This window comes from Neopsephotus bourkii, unplaced genomic scaffold, assembly GCF_033783945.1.
Source record: "Neopsephotus bourkii isolate Nb327-2 ecotype Australia unplaced genomic scaffold, CSIRO-AGI_Nbou_v1 NB_1637, whole genome shotgun sequence".
Lineage (NCBI taxonomy): Eukaryota > Metazoa > Chordata > Aves > Psittaciformes > Psittacidae > Neopsephotus > Neopsephotus bourkii.
Window position 1 is genome coordinate 1,361,294 of NW_026902112.1, and position 13,399 is coordinate 1,374,692.

The 13,399-nt window shown below is 41.0% G+C and overlaps 1 protein-coding gene across 5 annotated transcripts in view; it reads left to right on the forward strand.

Annotated features, from left to right (window-relative positions):
• The window catches only part of ELF1 (E74 like ETS transcription factor 1), a 90,290-nt gene that overhangs the window by 1,855 nt on the left and 75,036 nt on the right, over positions 1-13,399 (forward strand). For 2 of the 5 annotated variants that reach the window (XR_009728596.1, XM_061374273.1), the window contains exon 1: positions 3,300-3,594. The exons of 1 other annotated variant lie outside the window; for it this stretch is intronic. The gene's annotated coding sequence lies outside the window, so the exon portion shown is untranslated. Of the gene's footprint in view, positions 1-3,299; positions 3,595-13,399 lie in introns of those variants that run through there. 2 more of the 5 variants (XM_061374269.1, XM_061374266.1) reach the window with 2 other exon arrangements.

Sequence of the window (13,399 nt, forward strand, 5' to 3'; positions counted from 1 at the left end):
TAGATTTAGATTAGACATTAGGAAGAAGTTCTTCCCTGTGAGGGTGGTGAGGCAGTGGCACAGGTTGCCCAGAGAAGCTGTGGCTGCCCCATCCCTGGCAGTGTTCAAGGACAGGTTGGACAGGGTTTGGAGCAACCTGCTCTAGTGGAAGGTGTCCCTGCTTGTGGCAAGGGGTTGGAACTGGATGAGCTTTCAGGTCCCTTTCAACCCAAACCATCCTATGATTTTGCGATCTGCCACCATCCATCCTGGCCAGCTGAGGTGATGAACCAGGGGTGCATCTGCCAATGTGTTGCAGCTCCCCTTCTGGACAGCAGTAAGAAGAGGTAACATGAATGAGGCAGATGAATATATGCAGAGGAAGAGGCAGTTTCACACCTGAGACGGGTGGAGAATTGGGTTTTGTAACCTCTGCCTTTGTCATAGCATTTCCACTTACACATAAAGGTCTTTGCACATGGGCTGCTGGGTTTTGTGGGTGCCTGGCCTGAGTCTCTGGGATGCTTTGCAGTTACACTGAGCTTGTTTGTCTGGATCAAAAGTCCAATGGCTATTAGCTCTCAATGTGCAGAAGATGTTTTGTAGGTCTAAGCATATTAGAAATACAAGTTTTGAGTGTCAGCACTGCTCACTCAGTGTCTGGAGCATTTTGCTTTAATCTTTTCGTATCTTGGTTTTCCCATCCTTAAATCCCTGTGGATAGCAGTATCCTTTACTTTAAGGATTACTGTAGTGATGAGAACCACAAAAGAGCCTGGGACCTTTAAAAGGAGTAACTCCCTCTGTGGTTTGAATGTATGTACTGATGCTCTAGAGAACAAGGGCAAAAGGAGAGATTTGTGTGTTAATTATAGCAAAGCTTCTATGGGGAAAAAAAATGTGACTAGGTCAGTTGCAATTAGAGGTTGACCTCCATGCATATAAGTGGTAGGAGATGGTTTTTATTGCCTTAGGCCACTTAGTTCTAATATTTCCTGATTTCTGCCATGTTAATTGAATTTTTAATACCGTTTTTTGTATGTGATTTCCAAGGTTTTCTTTCCTTTAGGAAAAGAGGTGAAAAACAGATAGGCAGCCTAGGGTGGCATACCCAAGTCACCATCCTTCATCGTCTGTGTTCTTCATGTATTACTTGGGATTCTGCTCTTGAGCTCTCTGTTGAGGATACCAATGGTTATGTTGGGTCATTGCTGTGGTCTGTGTTGCCGCAAAGACCCATAGGATGGGGCAGGGACAGGGCAGGGAGAAGCAGGACTCCTGCTCGTGTCCCAGGTACCCGGCATTGTTGTGGCTATAGCTTTACGGGGGAAGCCTGGAGCCTCCTGCTGTTCTCTGACTTGGGGCACAGTTACTTGAGATGCAGTCCTGTCCTGCACAGGTGCTGGGGGAGAAGTTGTTTATTGCTGTGGGGATGGCCTGTGTCATCTGATCAGCATGAAGAGTTGTGAAAAATGTGGATATGGCCTAGGAAATACACACTGAAAATGCACAAAGTGCAATTTGGATATTTGACCAAATGCAAGTGGATTTTTCATTGGGGCAGCAAAAGGGACACCTCCAGTACAGCAGCTCCAGCCCAGATGTCAAATTTCAAATCTGTCCCAGAGAGCTGAAAGGATGCTATAGCCTTTAAAGTTTGCCAGAGATTTCTGTTAACACTGAAAGACAGCATTTTCCCTGGTCTTGTTCTGGGAACAGCTGAAGTATTGTGACTTGAGTTGTTCTAATTGCAGTCTGCCTCTTTTTGCACCCCTCACTTGGAGGTAACCTCTACAACACATGGAACAAAATTTAGCCTGAGGCAGACATTCAACTTGGAAAATTTCAACCCAAACAGCCAAAGGCTGGCCAAGTTACAAGCAGCTGGAAGGAGAATCTCACACTGCAAGTGTTCAGCCACTGCCTAAATGTGGTGCTACAAGGTTCATCAATACTGTGTACACGTTTATGTACATGGAAATACGATGCTGAATTATAATATTGGGTTGACTAACTGGCAGCCAGTTCATTCTGATTTTTCTTTTTTTTAATAGAAAATTGAAGCTAACCCTCTTTGGTTAATTGTGTGAATGCTTTTCCATACTCACATTATTCACTGTTTTTTTCCTGGCTGAAAAAATTGAAAACTTTAAAATGGAGCCTCTGAAATAAATGACAAGCCAGGGCTTACTTGTTCTGAATCTTTCAGAACGACTTAACAATTGCTAAGGACCAATTTACAGTAGAACTAGGGTAAATTGCTTCTCAGCCTTTTGAAATGTAAAAAAAAACCATCTCCCAAGTTCCTAAGTTATTCATCAAGTGTTCTGTTGTAGCAGGCTCACCCTATATTGTATCCCTGATATGTCTATTAACTCTGCAGTGAAGTGCGAGTTTAAAACAATTGTGCTATGAAGTCACTGCGGAATAAATATCACAAACATTGGCAAAGTTGCTTCATAAATCTTTCATAGTTTAGTGAGGAACTTAGGCATGCCTTTCTTCTGTGAGAGTGCAGCTGTTTCTTGTGGGGTCCCCCAGGGGCTGGATCTTGGTGTACGGCTGTTTAATATTGTTATGTTCACAGTTTTTGTGATGATATCTCATCGTTACCCATAGATAACATGCAGGTTTGTGCACGTATTCCAAATCTTTTTTTTAAATGGTCAGCATCCAGCAGAAGGCATTTTCCATGCAGCAACGTACAAAGGAACCAGGAATGCAGTTACACCAGCAGGATAGGGGACTGTCTTCAAACTGGTAATTAGAAAAAAGGCTTAAGAATTTGTGCAGGGAATCATCTCAACACAAATTTTCATGGTAATGCTGTGACTGAAGTGTGGTGTTTGGCTGTATAGCAATATAAATAATGCACAGAAATTGGAAAGTACGTGGCATTAGTAAGATCATGGGAATTCTGTGTGCGGTTTTGCTGCTGACATGTGAGGAAGAATGTGAACTATTAAGTGACAAAAGTGATCCAGGGTTTGGAAACTAAGTTTTACAATGCAGGGTGTGCAGAGTTTATTCCCCTCAGAAGAGACTGAGAGGAGAAATCATGTCTGTCTATATCCTATGGATGCGTAAGGAAGATACATGACACTTGACCCTACTAAGACATTCAGTGTCTAGGAGATGCAGTTAGGTATGTTTTACCTTGAAGTAATAAATGGCAACAAGGGCAATAAAGCATTCTAATGGATTTGCTGTTGCTGGGAGTGTATTAAGTGAGATGGGTTTTCTTTTCGAAGATGTGCTTTGGCTTGGTTCGGAGGAGGATGTTTCCAGTGCATGCAGAAGGGAGGGACTCTGTTCACCTGCATTCTTGCCTAGATTGAGGAAACAAGATTATTTGAAGTGCTTTCTGTGTATTGTAGCACATGTTCCCACCTTGGATAAGATTACAGTAAAGTGTCATGCTGCATCACTTGGCTGGTTTTCTCTTCGGTCAGGAGGACCATTTTTTCTTTTAATTTGACTTCTGGGATTATGATTAATTGTTGTGTACTTTCCTCCAGAGCATCAACATCTGGTGACAGCTGGAGACAGGATATCGGGTGCTCACCTTCCTCACTTACTACTCCCTGTTGGTACAGAGTCCTCTCATATTCCCAGGTTGGTGTACATCTTTCCTTACTCAGGATACTGACTGCTGTGTTTAGGGATGAAGAAATTTCCCCTGCTATTAGATAGACGAAGATGTTGCTCATTGTTCAGAGATCGGCTGCTGAGAGCTTGTAGTACCTGCAGTTTCCCCTTAACCACCTCTGTATCCTTTAGGCATGCCTTTCCCTCTGCCAGATCTGTTGCAAGCAGACACCGCAGACAGGGACATTGGCCACCCCATGCATACGGCTGGACAGCACAGCACCCCCAGCAGTCACTAAAACAAAAAGTTATGGTGGTGAAATCATTCTGAAACCTGAAACACATGACTGACTGCTTGAATCAAATCAAAGCATTACCTGTAGAGCTTTTCAGGCAGCTTCACAGCAAAGCTGAGGGTTCACTTTGGCTTGGGATTGCAATTGAGCCTAAATAGTTACAAGATGATGTTTTATAATTCCATAGTTCATTTTTTTTTATACAATAAACACACATTTTTTTCCTTTGGCATCTGAACTGGAATAAATACACTTTAAGTGTTGAAGTACTTCTTTCTGTAGAAAATTTATTTTATTGCACCTACTGTAGGGTACAAGGTAAGCAAAACAGTGCCACGGTCTGATTTTCAATATTTCATACTATGGTTTTGATTGGGGCTTTTTCATTCACACTTTAAAATATCCTGTGGATGTTTTAAGGTAACAAATTGCGTTTTCTGTACAGGGTGACGTTAATGGAAGTTTTCTTGTTGAAAAGAACTGCAACTTGAGGAACCTAAGTTCTTATAAGTCAGTATCTCTGGACTTCTCAAAACCAGGCATAGAAGTATTTCTGCTAACTTGGAAATACTTAGGCACCAAAGGACTTCTCTCAAAGATGATTTCTGAAAGCACTTCTCTCAGCTGCCATATTGAGATGTTCATGTTTGAGGAAATAATGACAGTGCAGCCTTCTAGGGTTTGATCTATATGCCCATCACAATGTTCATTGGAGTTAATGATGATGCGCTAGTGATTTCTAGGAGATAAAGGATCGCACTCACTAATAAGGGTCTGTCTGTTTTGAAAGTGCAGTTGTGGGTTTTAGTTTGCCACCTTGTGCCATTTTCCTGGTTTTGTAATATTTAGTGAGTTTTATTCCCTTGCTAGCTGTGAAGTCAAACAGTGTTTTAGGTTGAGATTACAATCTACGGAATTGTCAAGTGACTTATGTCCATCTCAGGGGCATATCAAATTTGAGCATAATATTATTAAATAGCAGAGCTATATAACTGACTGTTTGTACAAATTGTGAGTGTGTATGTAGGATAATTATGCACCCAGACAACCAAATTAACAAAGGCTAGAAATAGTAGTTAGACGGCGTTCTCTGCCAGGTTTCCCCTTTCACCAGTGCCAAATGAAACTATAATCAGGATAGTAAAAGAGTTAGGTGTTTTCATTGAATGTGCCTGCCATGTGAGTGTGTGTGCAGACTTCCCCTGTAGTTCCTAATCCAGCACATCTGCTGCCAGTGAAGATGTAATTTTGCCTGCTCCCCTGAATTACTTTAATTTCCTTCTGTTTATACAGAAATACGTTTTTTTTTTGTTGCTAAGACCTCCTGTTTCAGGTTCGCCCGCTTACTCTAGGCAGTGTGATATTCCAGTCTTTTTTTCCCTCTGTTAATACAATAGTGACATGAAGCAGTTACAGTGTCTGAAGTACTGGGTCATAGTGACATCAAGAAAATTTAAGGAGCTTTTTCAGCTTGCTTGACCTTGTTCTGTGACTTGTTCTTATGTCGTATATTCAGGTAGGAAACTGAGCATGCTCCAGGTCCTGGCAGAAGCTAGCTCACATGGTATCTCTTGCTGCTGTTTCAACATCTGCTGCTGCTTAGAGAGACACTGTCTCTGTGTCATTTCCAGAAGCTTGCAGGTTAAGCGTGTTATCAGATGTTTTGGGGGTGTGCTTGGGCTCTTCTTGAGGGGAACTCAAGCTGGTGGTTGCGAGTGGAACTGCTGGTGGGAAAGTTGCAATTCTGCAACTTGCTGCAGAACTTTAGAGACCTTTTTCAGACAAGGGGGGGATTGAACAGCATGCTGGCATCAGTTCTCTGCTCTTTAATGTTATTAAAAGAGGGGGTTCAATGACAAATTGCAAGGTCTTTTGTTGATCAAGGTCTCTTGTTGATCAAGGTTTGACGCTGATCAAGAGAAATACAGCAGATACGTTTGTTTTGAGGAAAACCGAGAAAGTGCACTCTATCACCAGTTTAAACTGTTGAAGACATGAAGAGGTTATGCTGCTCTGTGGCATAGGATTTGCTATTTTTTTTAAGATAAAAGGCAGGGGAAGTGGTATTGTGGGTGAAAGCACAGCAAGAGTAGTCAGAAAAAAGGGTGGTGACAGTACTTAGTGTTCATACAGTGCTGTAGGAACACTGATCCAATGTGTTGTGGTAATAATACCATTCCTAAGGAACAAGAAATCTCTAGGAAAAGAGCGTAGTCCAATGCAGTTTCAAAAACTTCACTGTTTTGGGGGAGATCAACCGATTTAAACAACAGAAACATGAAAACTGAGTGACAAAGTACAGATGACTGAATTCATTCATGCATTAAAATACATTTCCCCTCGAGCCTAAGGAAGACCATTCCTTGTCTTCACACAGCCATTTGTGCTGAGTGAAATGACAGTGGGAGACAGAGAGCTCCAACATCTTCTTGGCCTGGACCCTGGGCCTCCTCCCTCCTGCTCTGCTTCCTGGGTTGCAGATGGATGCAACACAAACGAAGCTGCTACCAAGCTCCAGAAGAAAGGCCAGAGCTTGAGTGTTTCTAGCAGTAGTTTCTCAAAACAGATACGCCTTCAGGCAGCTCTTGCACAGTGCTTTTTCTTGCTCTCCCTGCATGCCTGCCCTCGCATGTGCCAGACAACACCATCTAATGAAATGGCTGACATTTCATTGATATGGATCCCTGCTGCAGACAGTCATCTCCTAAGTAAAATGTTGGGCCTGAGGGACAGCTGTGCAGAAAAAGGCATTGGCTTTATCACGCCATCACTGGAAGCGGTGATCTGCATGAGCATCCCAAGGAGGAACATCATTGCTCCGTGTGTAAGGAAAACAGGCCGCTTGGTCTCCATGCAACTTGCATGGTTTACACAGTAGCTTTATTTTAGTCAAAAGGGTCTGGGCAGCTTAGGTGGCAAAGCTGAGGCAGGTTCTGGTAACTGTGCTGAGAAGCTGCTGAGGCAGGTTGAGAAAATTAGTGGTGTGTTAGTGGAGATACTGGAAACGAGATGTATCTGTGGTCTATTGAGCTGTAAACCTTACGCTGGCAGGCTTGTGCCAGCATTTTACTTTTATGCTTCCTTCTGGGAGAGGGGAATTACACCTACATGTAATTGTGTGCAGAGAACAGGTCCCCCAGCACCTGCTTACCTCCTCTGTAGTGCCAAGCTTTTCCCTTATGTATTTGGGTATCTGTGTGCTTTTTGCAGTTGTCTTTCACTGGATGCCTTTTCAAGTGAAACCTTCATGTGGAACCATCCAAAAGAAAACTTTATATTATTTTCTTTTGAAGGTTTTCTTAGTTAAACAAATTATATGGGTTAACAGATTGAGATTACTTTAGGGTTTGTAAGAAGATTTTACTAACCCTTTTTAAAATTCAGTTTTCAAATGTTAATATTACAGTGTAGTAAAACGTTTCAACTATTACAGGTGTAGTATTTTAATGAATGAATGAACTGGCTTCTGACCATAAACATACTGCAGCTGAGATTGTGAGAGCCAAAAATCTACTCTTATATTCTTGGCAAATGGCCATTTGTGGAAATTTTCCAGAACACATACATATATTGATGTTGAATAGTTTTCATATCCTTGTGATCAGATTTACTGATATCTTTTTATCTTTGTTGTACACTTTTGGGAGTGAAGGAGATGATTGAGTCATTATGGACCTCATCTGAGGCAAATTATTGCAGATACATTACCTAAAGTCTGGTCTACCTGCTTGCTGTACCCCTGGGTGTAATTTCTGGGCTAGTCTCTAAAGCAGAGGTTAGACAGCTGAACACTTTTTCAGGATGTTGTTTGCTTGGAAAGTATAGGTTTGTTTTCTGTGAGAAAACCAATACATTAACTTTTGTAAATGTTGTATTTATTTCATTTGAAATAAAAAGCTGCAGCAGAAATGGGAGTTTGTAGTCTCTGTTTTATCATTACAGTGTGGCTAGCTGTTGGAAGGTCAAGTCATACCTAAGGTTGTTACTGTATGAACTCCCTCGCTGACTTTCCTAGTTAGGTGGGTTGTTTCTCCTCTTTTGCCAAATCTATGAGCCTTAGTGAAAGAAAACTCCTCATTTCATGTTTTCTTGTAGGAAAAAAAAAAGGTAGTTATAGAGAGAATTGCTTTTATTGTGGAAAGTTAGTGCTAAGAACTGTGTACTTCTTCATAGACTTTAAAACTCAGACTAGGTTCTAGGTGTTACATCTTTACCTCAATACCTGTTGAGAATATTACTTATTTTTCTGAAGTCTCTAATCCTCTAGAGCACATGCATTCTGCCTTTTCTTGTTTCAGATTGATGTCAAGACATGTAGTGATATTAGATACAGTTACAGACTGTGTAGTTCATTGGTGCTTCAGATTTATGACGTGATCGAAACCATATCAAGCCTCCCTTTCTTCTTCTTTTTTACTTTTTGGAGGTGGAGAAAGATCCATTACATACATGTTCACATTTAACTTTTCATTCTGTGTATTTTATTACCAGGCTAAGCAGTAGCCTTACAGGTGTTTCAGTAGGCACAAGTATTTGTGCAGGTGCGGTTTAAGGAAGAAAATGTGTAATTGTGGTTCTTTTGTATAGCAGAATAACTGCCTTTTAGCAGAGGAAGCTGTTCTAAATGGGAAGTATTAGGAAAACCACTGAATTTGGATACTGTGTTAAAGAAATGTGAGAAGGTGGCTTTATGAACACTGTTACTGGTACTTTTTTGTGTTTGTGCTCCCTCTTTCTTATCTGTCAGATTAATTGTGTCCTATAAGTGAACTGAAGACAAGTAGAAATAAAAATCCTAAGGATGTTTTTTCATCATTCTGGGGAAAATCCTTTCTTGGGATTACGGTTTTATCTTCCAAAAAAATACATTACTTACAGTTTCAGATATGCAGGAAAGGAGATGACAGTTGTACGTGTATTTTAACCAAATGTGGTCAGAGCTTGGTGGCTGAAAAACAGATGTCTCCATGCTTTTGCTTTTTGGAGCCACTGCAATCAAATTCTTCCATCTTTATTCCAAAATGTATCCTGAATGTTAGTTCATATGCCTGAAGAATAGGGAATAGAACTGGGAATGAAAGAAAATAAGATAGAACAAATTAGGGAAGGAAATAAAAGAATGTTGAGTTGATCCAAAGTAGTTTACTCCTCCTGACTGTAAGGATAAGAGCCAGGGAAACAAGATGCAGAAGAAACGGATAAAATTGCAATAGTTTAAATACATAAACTATACTATATGGTATGTATATACAACATATATATACTATAGAATAACTGGGACCTAGATCAGCACTTACAGAAGAATGCTGAGTTGAATTCATTACCCATAGCGAAAAATTGAAATTCCTCTCACTCAGCTTAGTGTGTCTTTTTTTTTAGTTTTTTTTTTTTTTCAAGAACAAAGTGGTAACTTTCACTAAATGTGAAGAAAATGGACTTGAATCTGAATGTTGCTTCTAAATAACGTTGAAGAGCAAGCATCTGTAGTTACAGCCCGGATTTCTTTCTCCTCCTCTCCCAAACATTGTGTTGGCGTGATTTGAGGAGATAAAAAGCATAAAGTGTGGACAACCATTTTTTTCACCTAATTAATGACTGGATTTTCTAAGTGAGCTGTAACCAGCAGTGAAGCACCAGAGCTGTCCCAGTTGGGCATAACCATGAGCTCAACCTCATGTTAATAAAAGTCATTCCTTTCTTTTAAGACTTGTGTGGTTACACCAGTAATAATATTCTTCAAGATGGAAGACTGATGCCTAAAGGGGTGAGAGCCTGGTTATAATTTTCTTTAGCTAAGTAGAACTGGGAAGGAGAAGACCATATTTTCACACCTTATATTATACTACTACCCCCATTTTGAGGAATACAGAAATGTGGAAGAAAAAATCCCCGAGCCAGCACAACTATTCAATGAACATGAGCATGAAAATGACCATGAGCCGGCAGTGTGTGCTTGCAGCCCAGAAAACAAACCATATCCTGGGCTGCATCAAAAGGAGCATGACCAGCAGGTCGAAGGAGGTGATCCTGCCCCTCTGCTCTCGTGAGACCTCACTTGGAGTATTGTGTGCAGTTCTGGTGTCCTCAACATAAAAAGGACATGGAACTGTTGGAACAAGTCCAGAGGAGGGCCACGAGGATGATCAGGGGACTGGAGCACCTCCCATATGAATACAGGCTGAGAAAGTTGGGGCTGTTCAGCCTGGAGAAGAGAAGGCTGCGTGGAGACCTCATAGCAGCCTTCCAGGATCTGAAGGGGGCTATAGGGTTGCTGGGGAGGGACTCTTCATTAGCGACTGTAGTGACAGGACTAGGGGTAGTGGGTTCAAACTTAAACAGGGGATGTTTAGATTGGACTTAAGGAAGAAGTTCTTTACTGTTAGGATGGTGAGGCACTGGAATGGGTTGCCCAGGGAGGTTGTGAATGCTCAATCCCTGACAGTGTTCAGTGCCAAGTTGGACGAAGCCTTGAGTGGCATGGTTTAGTGTGAGGTGTCCGCGCCCATGGCAGGGGTGTTGGAACTAGATGATCTTAAGGTCCTTTCCAAACCTAACTATTCTATGATTCTGTGATTATATACCATTTCCCCCATTCTTCTGTTTTGTCTTTGTAGAGTAAAAGTTCTTTGCTGTATGAACTTTGGCCTGCAGATCTTCAGCCTGCTCTTTTCTGCCTATAGACATGAATTGCTCCCTGAGCATTATAAGTCAAGAGCCAGGTTTCCTTTGAATTTGTACCCAAAGCATGATGCTTCCTTTTTCCCTCCCTAGACTGTATCCAGCTGCTATTTCACCTCAAAAATGCAAATGTGCATCTCCTGATGATCTTTCCTGTTTGCTGCTTGGTGTTACTAGTTGGCATTTAATGGTACAAGTGAATTTTCCAACATGCTATGTAATTCTGTGGCATACTATAATATATTATCACAGTAGGTTAGAGATTGGAAGGGATATTATAATTATAATATTATATTACAATATTATAATATTATAATTCTGCACCTCCAGATCTGACTTCTGCCAGGATGATGCACAAATGATATACTTGTGTAGATTTGAAAATGTTCACTGAATAACATAATTTTTTGGAATGGAATGAATGGAAATTAGTATAATTGCAGAAAGTAAGTAGAAATAAAGTACATAACCCTGTTAGAATCACCTGGAACCACAACCTTCAATGATTTTACTTGGGGTCTTCTGAGGAAGCAGCAGCTACTGCATGCAATTAAGGATCAGCAATAAGGGAACTAAAGGGTGCTTGCTTAGGATAGAGGAGTTCATTTTCTCACAGAACAGAGAGTAGCAGTGAGTAGGCTGCTTTTAGTTTATGCAGAGCAGCAATGGCTCATATCCTAAAGCCAACAGGCATGAGGATGTGAGCATTTAATAGGGGGAAAAAAAACAACAGACATTTTCTTTACTCTTTCTCCTTCCTGGCTGAGATCATTGACCACTGTCTGAAGAAAAGCTGTTTGAATTATTCTGGGTATAAAAATTAAATTAGTTCGCTGTTGCTCTTCCGTAGTAGTTTATGTAAAGGAAGGTTTTTATGACCACAGTCACGAGTAGTATATATTTGTCTCATATGCAATGCTGGAAAACATTTCTAAAATGTCTTGCTAAAAATGGGGAACATTAGAAGTAAAAGTTCAAGAAATGAAATTGGTTACAGAGAAACAATGGATGAAACACTCTGAATTTAGGCTAGTGTCCTAGAATGAGAGTGTTCTACCCTGAAATTTAGGTCTCTGTCCTTTGATGGTAGAGGAGTTGAAATCATTCCCATCTGGCTCGTGGGATGCTCTCCAGAGCACAGGTACCTTTAAAGCTGATGGACCCTCAGTAAATGGAGGACAAAATGGGTTACAAGGTTAAACACGCATGCTAGAATGATAAGCTGACAGCATTAGTCTGAAATATCAAACATAAATGTATATGTAGTACTTTGAATGGAGCATTGAGAATACTGAGTCTTTATGACAGGTTACTTGGAGAATATTTGAGCTCCCTCGATTAAATGACCTCTGTTAGTGGAAAGCAGGAGAAAAATCACATATGAGAAACCGTGTATGCCATAATGTCCTCTTATTCTCTTAGCCTCTGGTTCCCAATTCTGTTTGTACCACAAAATCAAGAAAGGTAATTCCTGGGGGGCTTTTGGAAAACACATTATAGTAGCAGCAGCAGTTCTCTCTGGAACTGACCCTGTAGGTGTGTGTGCAGTGGATATGTCCAACTTATGCCTTACCTTGTTTTTATGGGCAAGTAACAATAGTAGAGGTATTGGTTTGGTTGCTTGGTGTGACCCACAGGATTGTAATCTTGAAGATTTGCTGGTAGGATGGCTCATGTGGCTGAAGATGAGGCTGCTGCTTGTGCAGCTTGAAATGGAGCTGAGAAATCAAAATGGTGTCCTTCCAGCAACCAGGTCACCCTCCCTGCAGCACCAAGCTCCCGGCACCCCTCCATTTGCATCCTGCAGTATTTACTTTTTTTCCTCTCTTCTCCATGATTTATGTAGTCACCAATTGGTTAACGTAGTGCGTATTTGGATAGGTAAGCCTGCTATTTAAAGTATTGATTGTTTCCTGAACAAGCAAGGAACCAGGTGATGTTTCTCGCTAACTGTTCTTTAATAGTCAGCTCTCTGTCTGGATGAGTTACGGTAGAAAACTGATTCATTCACATTAGCTCACTTTTTTGCACAACTGATTTCTTTTCTCCTGTCTCTCCAAGTTAGCACTATCATCTTTTCCCATTAATTGGGGCAGCTGGAAGAGCTGTAATAAACACACTTTCCTTTTCTTTGTGTTCATATCCTCAGCAGTGCAGAAATGCCCTGTTGATTTCTCAAAAGAATGTAACATATTTGTGGAACTCTAGTTCAACATTTTTCCTAAAAGTGGTGTTTTATCTGGATTTCTTTTAATTCCATACATTTGGTCTACATCCGCCCAGGGAGTTGGCACAAGTTTGCGAGGTAGTCAGAATGGCCTTCCTAGGGTGGCGGGATTGGAAAGAGAACAGGAATTGGAATAGAAGCAAAGAGCTTTTCATGTGAGTGGAGCAGAAGAGAGCCTTGCAGCAGCCACCCTGACATGCATATGTATAAATATATATATATGTATATATATATATATATATTTACGAGATGCTCTTTGTTATTGTCTAAAGCACAAATGTGCTCTTTGTTATTGTCTAAAGCACAAATGTGAATAAATAAGTCTCTGGTGTTTCTTCAGGATATCAACAATAATTTCCTGCTGCACAGTTGCCTCTCTGGGGCTGTGCAGTCTCTGCAGCCTAACTCTGCCCTCTGAAAAAGAATCAGTAAAGAAAGAAAAGGCAGCTGCAGAAGTGCAGCTTTGGGCCCAGAACTGGCTACTAAGGGCGGTGCCTGGCTGTTCTCCCTCAGGAGAGGGCTTGATGGGGAACATGATGATCCCTCCCCCTATCCTCTCGCTCTGTATAAAGGCCAAACAATAATAGTAATACTAACATTGCCCTGCTGTAACTTCTGTGCGTATCTGTGT